The sequence below is a fragment of the Arachis ipaensis genome, chromosome B10, assembly GCF_000816755.2.
Source record: "Arachis ipaensis cultivar K30076 chromosome B10, Araip1.1, whole genome shotgun sequence".
Classification (NCBI taxonomy): Eukaryota; Viridiplantae; Streptophyta; class Magnoliopsida; order Fabales; family Fabaceae; genus Arachis; species Arachis ipaensis.
Window position 1 is genome coordinate 44,395,943 of NC_029794.2, and position 12,703 is coordinate 44,408,645.

Sequence of the window (12,703 nt, forward strand, 5' to 3'; positions counted from 1 at the left end):
TCGTTCTGTCGTTCTGCTTCTTTCGCTTTCCAGGTTCCGTAACACGCACTCGCTTTTATCCATTCGTCGTTTTTCTGTATTTTTTTTCCGTTTTTGTTCATACTTAGGATAGATAGATATGCATGCTGTAGTGGATTTTTAGGTTGTTAGGTAGCTTAGGCTGTAGTTAGTGGATCTAGGTCTGTTTACTTGCACTGTTCCTATTTCTGTTTTATCATAACTGCAAATCTGCTGTTCCTGTGACCTCGTTCATATGCTGTGATCTCTTGCATTTGCTGCTTATTACTCTGAATTCTCTTGTTTCTATTAATTATAAGTGACTGCAGCAAGTTTTTAATTCATATGAACTGCTATGATTGCTGTTTATTTTCCGGGACAATCCAATTTTAGCCGGAATGCTGCCCAAATTTTTTGTAAATTATTTTCATTCATGTTTTGGTTTGGCATTTCTGAACTCTGTTTTACTCTGCTTTACCCAAATCGTCTCATGATTGCTATGGCAGACGTTCTTATCCTCTTTGATTTCCTGGTTCATAAACTGCATTTGTGATTCACTGATTCTAATTTTTGCTTTCTTTATTTCTATTCGAATCAGCATCACCCTGTTTTCCTTGTTCGATTATGAGTACTTCTATTCTTACCTGTGAATCCTTGTTTTGTGGAATTTTTCTCTATGCCACTTACTTTAACCCGCACTTTACTAACTCACTATTTTAATTTACTAATTTCTTTTTCAAATTCTAACCATACTAACCCTTTTGATCTCTTTTCTGATTATTTTCACTTTCCTCTAACTTTCTAACCATGGCATATTGACTATTTTTCCATTTAACATACATTCAATCATATTTCATATACTCATTTTCCTTATTTTATTTCTCCTTTGCCGCTTTGAGTTTCCTTTGTTTAATTGCCTAGTTGCTTTCCTATTTTTATCCATATCCTGGTTTTCTGTTTTTCAGGATGTCTGCCTCACAAAGGAAAGGAAAAGGCAAGGCTACTGGCAAGCGCAAGCGAGGAGATTTCTCCCAGTCCATCATTGCCCTCATGCACGATTCCTCATGGCGGGAGAAGAACTTCACACAGCAGGAAAATGCTCCCAGAACGCATACGACACGGACGCGTGACTGACGCGACCGCGTGGCAAGGAAAAGCTCCGAATGACGCGACCGCGTGACCCACGCGGACGCGTGACAGAGGCCACGTATCAGAATTTATAGAATACGCCCCCAGCGAATTCTGAAGCCCTTTTTAGCCTAGATCCAAGTACAGACAGCATAGCCCAGAGGTTATAAAGTGTGGGAATGCACCCATTCAAAAGAGAGCTCGCGTATTTTATTTTTCAATGATTTAGATTTAGTTGAGAGGGAGATCTTCTCTCTCTCTCTCTTAGGATTTAGGATTTCTTCTTGTTTTAAGAGTGACTCTCAATCCAGGTTTTACGTTCTTTATTTTAGCTTCCTTTTACTTTTATTTATTCCAGCACTTGAATTGATCAATGAATCTATGAATTCTTCCATGTTGCAGACTGTTATTTGAATTAATGATAATTGAGGTATTTTCAGTTTATGATTGTTCTCTTTGATTTAAGTTAACATTGCTTCCCATCTAAGGACATTTTATTATTCCAGCAATTTTACTTTTTTCCCTTTTCTTTATAGCCAATAATAAGAACATACTTCCTCGCAGTTCCTTGAGAAGACGACCCGAGGTTTGAATACTCGGTTAACAATTTTTAAAGGGGTTTGTTACTTGTGACACCCAAAACGTTTGTACGAAGGGATTTTTGTCGGTTTAGAGACTATATCTACAACGCAACGTTTCTATGAATCTCTTTACTGGTAAAAATCCTAACGTCAAAATGGCGCCATTGCCGGGGAACTACTAATGTGTGCCTTATTATTGGTTATTGTAAATATTTTTCTTTTGCTTGTTTATTTTTTTTTGTTTTTTTTCTGTTTATCTTTATTTGCTACTATGAACTCTCACCCCTCTCGCTTTGAGTATGGTTCTAATATTGTTAAAGAAAATAGAGGTTACAACAGGAATGTGCATCAAGGTCAGACCAATCAAGAATGGATGGAACCAAGAGGATCTAATCAACCCTTTTGGCAGCAACACCCTCCGAGATATCCTTGACAAAGACCATTCTACAGTGCATACCCAGCTGAAAGACATGGTGGATAACCTTCTAACTACCAACAACCCCCACCCCGTGCATATAAACCATCCTTTCAACATAACCTCGAACCACCACACTCACAAGCTTCTCTTCATCATTCGCCACCATATGATCCTTCCTTACCCCAATACCAATCCAATCACTTCCAATCACCACCACTTTCCTTTGTATCATGTCCAAGTCCAGCAACCCGAGAAGCAGAGGCTCGCCTAAGAGAAACAGTAAATAAATTTCAAACAACCATTCAACAACTGGAGCAAGCGATAATTCAATGGGTTTCTAGGCGCTCAACTACACAAGGATCACCCACAATTCCATGTGGACAGTCCAATGAAGAGCAGAGCATGAAGGAAATACCAGAAACTCCAGCGGACAAGACAGAGAATGAATTTGTACTAGAACAATTAGAAAAAGCTGTCATCGCTCAAGAAGAAGAGTTGGTTGAAGACCTAGGAGATGCTGAACTTCCATGGGAATCCAGAATTGAGGAAAACTCCGTCCAGGATGCTACAGTTGATGCTAAGGAGGATACCGTACAATCTCCAAGGCAAGACGTTTATGAGGATACCGTACATAAATTAGAACAGCAAATCACAAATTCAAATTAGATAATTAAAATAAGAACACTGGTGCACGGAATTGTGATCACACATTTCACAACTCCGGTACAACTAACTAGCAAGTGCATTGGGTCGTCCAAGTAATAAAACCTTACACGAGTAAGGGTTGATCCCACAGAGATTGTCGGCTTGAAGCAAGCTATGGTCATCTTGTAAATCTTAGTCAAGCAGATTCAAATGGTTATGAGGTTTTGATAATTAAAAGATAAATAAAACATAAAATAAAATAAGATACTTATGTAATTCATTGGTGGGAATTTCAGATAAGCGTTTGGAGATGCTTTGTTGTTTCTGAACCTCTGCTTTCCTATTGTCTTCATCCAATCATGCGTGCTCCCTTCCATGGCAAGCTATATGATCCTCTCGGATGAAAAATACCAGGTACAGTTTCTGCACGGCTAATCAATTGTCAGATTTCTCATCTCGGATGAAAAATACCAGGTACAGCTACCACATGGCTAATCATCTGTCGGTTCTCACTAGCGTCGGAATAGGATCTCTCTATCCTTTTGCACACTATCACTGCACCCAACATTTGCGACTTTGAAGCTCGTCACAGTCATCCCTTCCTAGATCCTACTCGGAATACCATAGACAAGGTTTAGACTTTCCAGATCTCAGAAATGCTGCCAATTGGTTCTAGCCTCTACCATGAAGATTCTAATCTCCCGGACTCAGTCTGTGGATTAGAGACCCAAGAGAATATACTCTGGCTGTCATCCAATGACTACGTTGAACATCATGTAGACCGCTTGTGGTTGTCAGGTACGCGGATCTTGGCTAAGCGAGTAACGAAGATAGTGGGTGATTGTCACGGGTCACCCTTTCATTCTGACTTAACTGAATTAAGTACAAGAGTATATCTTGGAGAAGAAGTAAGCGTGAATTGAAAGAGAAATAATAGTACTTGCATTAATTCATGAAGAACAACAGAGCTCCGCACCTTAATCTATGAGGTGTAGAAACTCCATCGTAGAAAATACATAAGAAAAAAAGGTCTAGGCATGGCCGAATGGCCAGCCTCCAAAGTCCAAAGATGATGATCCGATTTGAATACAATAGTAAAAAGTACTATTTATACTAAACTAGTTACTAGGGATTATAGAAAATAAGTAACTAAGTGCAGATAGTGCAGAAATCCACTTCCGGGGCCTACTTGGTGTGTGATTGGGCTGAGCATTGAGCTTTACACGTGCATAGGCCTTTTCTAGGGTTAAACGCCAGCTTGGATGCCAGTTTGGGCGTTTAACTCCAGTTCTGGTGCCAGTTCAGGCGTTTTACGCCAGAAAAGGGTCTCTGGCTGGCGTTTAAATGCCAGTTTGGACCATCAAATCTCGGGCAAAGTATGGACTATTATACATTGCTGGAAAGCCCAAGATGTCTACTTTCCAACGCAATTAAGATAGTGCCAATTGGGATTCTGTAGCTCCAGAAAATCCACTTCGGGTGCATGAGGGTTAGAATCCAACAGCATCTGCAGTCCTTTCTCAGCCTCTGAATCAAACTTTTGCTCAGGTCCCTCAATTTCAACCAGAAAATACCTGAAATTATAGAAAAATACACAAACTCATAGTAAAGTCCAAAAATGTGATTTTTGCATAAAAAATAATAAAAATATAATAAAAAGTAACTAAAACATGCTAAAAACTACCTAAAAGCAATGCCAAAAAGGGTATCAATGAAGCTTAGTTCCAATTAGATGAACGGGACTAGTATCTTTTTGCTTCTAAACAGTTTTGTTATCTCACTTTATCCTTTGAAGTTCATAATGATTGGCATCCATAGGAACTCAGAATTCAGATAGTGTTATTGATTCTCCTAGTTTAGTATGTTGATTCTTGAACACAGCTACTTTATGAGTCTTGGTCATGACCCTAAGCATTTTGTTTTCCAGTATTACCACCGGATACGTAAATGCCACAAATACATAACTGGGTGAACCTTCTCAGATTATGACTTAGCTTTGCTAGAGTCCCCAGTTAGAGGTGCCCAGAGTTCTTAAGCACACTCTTTTTGCTTTGGACCACGACTTTAATCGCTCAGTCTCAAGCTTTTCACTTGACACCTTCATGCCACAAGCACATGGTTAGGGACAGCTTGATTTAGCCGCTTAGGCTAGGATTTTGTTCCTTTGGGCCCTCCTATCCATTAATGCTCAAAGCATTGGATCCTTTTTACCCTTGCCTTTTAGTTTGAAGGGTTACTGGATTTTTGCTCATGCCTTTTGGTTTAAGGAGCTATTGTCTTTTTCTGCTTGCTTTTTCTTTTTCGTTCTTTTTTTTTTCTTTATTTTTTTTGCCAATTTTTTTTATTTAATGTTTTTTTGCAAGCTTTGTGTTTTTTACTGCTTTTTCTTGCTTCAAGAATCAATTTTATGATTTTTTAGATTATTAATAATATTTCTCTTTTTTCATTATTCTTTCCAAGAGCCAACAATTTTAACATTCATGAACTTCACTATAAAAAATATGCACTGTTCAAGGATTCATTCAGAAAACAAAAAGTATTGCCACGACATCAAAATAATCAAACTATTTTCAAGATAGAATTCGAAATTCATGTACTTCTTTTTCTTTTTCAGAAAACATTTTTCATTTAAGAAAGGTGAAATATTCATGGAACATTCATAGCTTTAAGACATAGACACTAAACACTAATGATCAAGTAATAAAGACAAAAACATAGACAAAACATAAAGCATAAAAACCAAAAAATAGAAAAATAAAAACAAGGAAATTAAAGAACGGGTCCACCTTAGTGACAGCGGCTAGTTCTTCCTCTTGAAGATCTTATGGAGTGCTTGAGCTCCTCTATATCTCTTCCTTGCCTTTGTTGCTCCTCTCTCATGGCTCTTTGGTCCTCTCTAATTTCATGGAGGATAATGGAGTGTTCTTGGTGCTCCTTCCTTAGTTGCTCCATGTTGGAACTCAAATCTCCTAAAGAGGTGTTGAGTTGCTCCAAATAGTTGTGTGGAGGAAAGTGTATCCCTTGAGGCATCTCAGAGATTTCTTGATGAGGGACTTCCTCATGCTCTTGTTGAGGTCCATGAGTAGGCTCTCTTGTTTGCTCCATCCTCTTTTTAGTGATGGGTTTGTCATCTTCAATGAGGATGTCTTCCTCTATGACAATTCCAGCTGAATTGCATAGGTGACAAATGAGATGAGGGAAGGCTAACCTTGCCAAAGTAGAGGGCTTGTCTTCAGCTCCTCTATATCTCTTTCTTGCCTTTGTTGCTCCTCTCTCATGGCCTTTTGGTCCTCTATGATTTTGTGGAGGATAATGGAGTGCTCTTGGTGCTCCATCCTTAGTTGTCCCATGTTGGAACTCAAATCTCCTAAAAAGGTGTTGAGTTGCTCCCAATAATTGTGTGGAGGAAAATGCATCCCTTGAGGAATCTCAGGGATTTCTTGATGAGGAACTTCCTCATGCCCTTGTTGAGGTCCATGAGTGGGCTCTCTTGTTTGATCCATCCTCTTTTTAATGATGGGTTTGTCCTCTTCAATGAAGATGTCTTCCTCTATGACAATTCCAGCTGAATTGCATAGGTTATAGATGAGATGAGGAAAGGCTAACCTTGCTAAAGTGGAGGGCTTGTCAGCCACCTTGTATAGTTCTAGAGGTATGATCTCATGAACTTCCACTTCCTCTCCAATCATGATACTATGGATCATGATAGCCCGATCCACAGTTACTTCAGACCGATTGCTAGTAGGAATGATAGAGCGTTGGATGAACTCCAACCATCCCCTAGCCACGGGTTTGAGGTCAGGCCTTCTGGTGCACGAAATTGTGATCATCAACAATGGCGCCAAAGGACTTGGAGCTCTNACGGCTAATCATCTGTCGGTTCTCGATCATGTTGGAATAGGATCCATTGATCCTTTTGCGTTTGTCACACGCCCAACAATCACGAGTTTGAAGCTCGTCACAGTCATCCCTTCCCAGATCCTACTCAGAATAACACAGACAAGGTTTAGACATTCCGGATCTTAGGAATGGCCGCCAATAATTCTAGCCTATACCACGAAGGTTCCAATCTTAGATTAGAAACCCAAGAGATATGCATTCAACCTTGTTTGCATGTAGAACGGAAGTGGTTGTCAGTCACACGTTCATAGGTGAGAATGGTGATGAGTGTCACATAATCATCACATTCATCATGTTCTTGGGTGCGAATGAATATCTTGGAGAAGAAATAGACTTGAGTTGAATAGAAAAACAATAGTACTTTGTATTAATTCATGAAGAACAGCAGAGCTCCACACTATAATCTACGGTGTATAGAAACTCCACCGTTGAGAATACATAAGAACAAAAGTTCTAGGCATGGCCGAATGGCCAGCCTCCAAAACGTGATCAAAGGATCAAAAGATAATCCAAAGATGAAAATACAATAGTAAAAGGTCCTATTTATAGAGAACTAGTAGGCTAGGGTTTACAGAAATCAGTAATTAATGCAGAAATCTTCTTCCGGGCCCACTTGGTGTGTGCTTGGGCTGAGCATTGAAGCTTCCATGTGTAGAGACTTTTCTTGGAGTTAAACGCCAGCTTTTGTGCCAGTTTGGGCGTTTAACTCCAGCTTTTGTGCCAGTTCCGGCGTTAAACGCCAAAATTCTTGAGCTGACTTGGAATGCCTGTTTGGGCCATCAAATCTCGGGAAAAATATAGACTATTAGATATTGCTAGAAAGCCTAGGATGTCTACTTTCCAACGCAATTGATAGCGCGCCAATTGGGCTTCTGTAGCTCCAGAAAATCCACTTCGAGTGCAGGGAGGTCAGAATCCAACAGCATCTGCAGTCCTTTTTCAGCCTCTGAATCAGATTTTTGCTCAGGTCCCTCAATTTTAACCAGAAAATACCTGAAATCATAGAAAAACACACAAACTCATAGTAAAGTCCAGAAAAGTGATTTTTATTTAAAAATTAATAAAAGCATAATAAAAATTAACTAAAATATACTAAAAACATACTAAAAACAATGCCAAAAAGCGTATAAATTATCCGCTCATCAACTTCTCAATTGAACCAGCTTGTCTTTTGAGTCTCTCTTCCGTTGTGTTCCTTCCACACAAATGTCTGTGAGGACTTGGTCCAACCTTTGATCAAAGTTGACTCTTCTAGTGAAAGGATGAGAATCTCCTCTCATTATTGGTAAGTTGAATGCCAACTTCACAGTTTCCGGACTGAATTCTAAGTATTTCCCCCGAACCATTGTGAGCCAGTTCTTTGGGTTCGGGTTCACACTTTGATCATGGTTCTTAGTGATCCATGCATTAGTATAGAACTCTTGAACCATTAAGATTCTGACTTTTTGGATGGGGTTAGTGAGAGCTTCCCAACCTCTTCTCCGAACCTCACGTTGGATTTTCGGGTATTCACTCTTTTTGAGCATGAAGGGTACCTCGGGGATCACCTTTTTCTTGGCCACAACTTTATAGAAGTGGTCTTGATGGACTTTTGAGATGAATCTCTCCATCTCCCATGACTCGGAGGTGGAAGCAATTGCCTTTCCTTTCCTCTTTCTAGAGGTTTCTCTGGCTTTAGGTGCCATTAATGGTTATGGAAAAACAGAAAGCTGAGCTTTTTTGCCACACCAAACTTAAAAGGTTTGCTTGTCGTCGAGCAAAAGAAGAAAGAAAGGAGGAGAAGAAGAAGAAATGGAGGAGATAGAGGGGTGTTTTGGATTTGGCCAATGGGGGGTTTAAGTGTTTATGATGTGTGAAATTGAAGGTGGTAAGGAGGGGTATTTATAGGGTAAGAGAGAGAGGGAAGTCGTGTATGAAGGGGTTGGGTTTGGGAGGGAAATGTTTTGAATTTGAATGGTGAGGTAGGTGGGGTTTTATGATGGGTTTTTTTGGGGAATAGTGGATGGATATGAGTGGTGAAGAGATTATGGGGAAGAGGGTAGGATTTGATAGGTGAATGGTGTTTGGGGAATAGGTGTTGATGTGATTGGTCAAGGGTATTTGGGGAAGAGTGTTATGGAGAGGTGTGAAGAGGAGAGAAAGAGAGGTGGGGTAGGTGGAGATCCTGTGGAGTCCACAGATCCTGAGGTGTCAAGAAATTTTGGTCCCTGCACCTTTCTGGCGTTTAAACGCCCTCTGTGTGCCATTTCTGGCATTTAACACCATCTCTTCTACCTTTTCTGGCGTTAAACGCCAGACTGATGCCCTTTTCTGGCATTTAACGCCAACCAGACACCCTTTTCTGGCGTGAAACCCCAGTCTGTCTATCAATTCTGGCATTTAACGCCAGCTAGACAGCCAGACACCCTTTTCTGGCGTTAAACGCCAGTCTGTCTGCCAATTCTGGCGTTTAAAACCCAGAATGCTGCCAGACTGGGCGTTAAACGCCCATTCTGCTATCCTTACTAGCGTTTAAACGCCAGTAACCTGTCTTCCAGGGCGTGCTGTTTTTTATTCTGCTTTAATTCTGTAGCTGTTTTTGTGACTCCACATGATCATCTACCTAAAGAAAACATAACATGACAATGGAAAACAAATGTCTATAAAGATAAATATAATTAAATAACATTGGGTTGCCTCCCAATAAGCGCTTCTTTAATGTCAATAGCTTGACAGTGAGCTCTTAGAGAGCTTCACAGAGACTCAGAACTTAATGGTGGCCTCCCAACACCAAACTTAGAAGTTGAGTGTGGGGGCTCTGTTTGACTCTGTATTGAGAGAAGCTTTTCGTGCTTCCTCTCCATGGTTACAGAAGAAGATCCTTGAGCCTTAAACACAAGGTAGTCCTCATTCAATTGAAGGACTAACTCTCCTCTGTCCACATTAATCACAGCTCTTGCTGTGGCTAGGAAGGGTCTTCCAAGGATAATGGATTCATCCTCATCCTTTCTAGTGTCTAGGATTATGAAATCAGTAGGGATGTACAGGACTTCAACCTTCAACCTTCATTGATTTGTTTGCTATCTCTAGTGAGATTCTTGAAGCTTATACGTCAAAGATCCCTAGTTTCTCCATTACAGAAAGTGGCATGAGGTTTATTCCTGACCCCAGGTCACACAGAGCCTTCTAGTGCACAAATTGTGAATCACACTTTTCACAACTCATACCACTAACCAGCAAGTGCACTAGGTCGTCCAAGTAATACCTTACGTGAGTAAGGGTCGAATTCCACAGAGATTTTTGGCTTGAAGTAATCTATGATTATCTTGTAACTCTTAGTCATCATATCAATTATAATTATCAAGTTGAATTACGAAGAATAAAAGAGCAAGAAATAAATACTTGTTATGCAGTAATGGGGAATATGTTGGAGTTTTGGAGATGCTTTGTCTTCTGAATCTCTGCTTTCCTACTGTCATCTTCTTCACGCATGCAGGTTTCCTCCTATGGCAAGCTGTATGTTGGTGGATCACCTTTGTCAATGGCTACCATCCGTCCTCTCAGTGAAAATGGTCCAGGTGCGCTGTCACCGCTCGGCTAATCATCTGTCGGTTCTCACTCATGTTGGAATAGGATCCGTTGGTCCTTTTGCGTCTGTCACTACGCCCAACCTTTGTGAGTTTGAAGCTCGTCACAGTCATTCAATCCCTGAATCCTACTCAAAATACCACAGACAAGGTTTAGACTTTCCGGATTCTCAAGAATGCTGCCAATGGATTCTAGCTTATACCACAAAAATTTTGATTAAGAAATCCAAGAGATACTTATTCAATCTAATGTAGAACGGAGGTGGTTGTCAAGCACGCGTTCATAGGTTGAGAATGGTGATGAGTGTCACGGATCATCACATTCATCATGTTGAAGTGCGAATAAATATCTTAGATAGAAACAAGCGTGTTTGAATGGAAAACAGAAGTAATTGTATTAATTCATCGAGACACAGCAGAGCTCCTCACCCCCAACAATGGAGTTTAGAGACTCATGCCGTCAAGGAGTACAAAGTTCAGATCTAAAATGTCATGAGATACAAAATAATCCTCTAAAAGTTGTTTAAATAGTAAGCTAGTAATCTAGGTTTGCAGAGAATAAGTAAACTATGATAGATAGTGCAGAAATCTACTTCTGGGGCCCACTTGGTGTGTGCTGGGGCTGAGACTTAAGCTTTACACGTGCTTGGGCTGTTTCTGGAGTTAAACGCCAGGTTGTAACCTGTTTTGGGCATTTAACTCCAACTTGTAACCTATTTCTGGCGTTTAACGCCAGACTGCAACATGGAACTGGCGTTGAACGCCAGTTTACATCGTCTATCCTTGAGCAAAGTATGGACTATTATATATTGCTGGAAAGCCCTGGATGTCTACTTTCCAACGCAATTAGGAGCGTCAATTGGACTACTATAGCTCTAGAAAATCTATTCCGAGTGCAGAGAGGTTAGAATCCAACAGCATCAGCAGTCCTTTTTCAGCCTGAATCAGATTTTTGCTCAGCTCCCTCAATTTCAGCCAGAAAATACCTGAAATTATAGAAAAACACACAAAATCATATTAAATTCCAGAAATATGAATTTTGCCTAGAAACTAATGAAAATATACTAAAAACTAACTAAAACATACTAAAAACTACATGAAAATAACCCCACAAAGCGTATAAAATATCCTCTCATCACAACACCAAACTTAAATTGTTGCTTGTCCCCAAGCAACTAGACAAATAAAATAGAATACAAATAAGTCAAGAAGCAATAATATCTCAGAGTTTTTTGAGTGAAGCTCAGATTCTAATTAGATGAGTGGGACTAGTAGATTTTTGCTTCCGAACAGTTTTGGCATCTCGCTTTATCCATTGAAGCTCAGAATGATTGGCATCTATAGGAACTTAGAATTCAGATAGTGTTATTGATTCTCCTAGTTCAGTATGTTGATTCTTGAACACAGCTACTTTATGAGTCTTGGCCGTGGCCCTAAGCACTTTGTTTTCCAGTATTACCACCAGATACATAAATGCCACAGACACATAATTGGGTGAACCTTTTCAGATTGTGACTCAGCTTTGCTAAAGTCCCCAGTTAGAGGTGTCCAGGGTTCTTAAGCACACTCTTCTTTTTGCTTTGGACCTTGACTTTAACCGCTCAGTCTCAACTTTTCACTTGACACCTTCACGCCACAAGCACATGGTTAGGGGCAGCTTGGTTTAGTCGCTTAGGCCAGGATTTGATTCCTTTAGGCCCTCCTATCCACTGATGCTCAAAGCCTTGGATCCTTTTTATTACCCTTACCTTTTGGTTTTAAGGGCTATTGGCTTTTTCTGCTTGCTTTCTCTTTTTCTTTTTCTTTTTCTTTTATTTTCGCCATTTTTTTCTACAAGCTTTTGTATTCACTGCTTTTTCTTGCTTCAAGAATCATTTTTTATAATTTTTCAGATTATCAAATAACATTTCTCCTTTTTCATCATTCTTTCAAGAGCCAACATATTTAACATTCATAAACATCAAATTCAGAAGACATATGCACTGTTCAAGCATTCATTCAGAAGACAAAAAGCATTGCCACCACATGTAAATAATTAGAATTTTTCTTATTAAAAACTCGAAAAATATTGCCTCCTTATTCTAAAGAAAATCTTTTATTTTATTCATGTTTAATGATGATGAGAAAAATAAATTATAGCTTAATTGGAGATAAAATCAACATATAGATACTAATTACTACTACTCATATATAACTTCTAAGGTAAAACTCAAATAAGAACAATTATCACAGAGTTAAGGCTAAGATTAGAACTCAACAACCTTGAATTTGGGAGGTGGATGCCTCTTTAGTCTGTGGAGTGCTTGGCCCTTCAAGAGATAGTTTTTGACGCTTTAATTCCTTCAGTTCATGCCCTTGCCCTTCTTGTTCTCTAAGCAATTTGCAGAGCATGCTGTTTTGATTTTGCTGTTCTTCCTTCAGTTGATCCACAACTTCTTGCAACTTGGTGACAGATGCTTCTAGGCGCT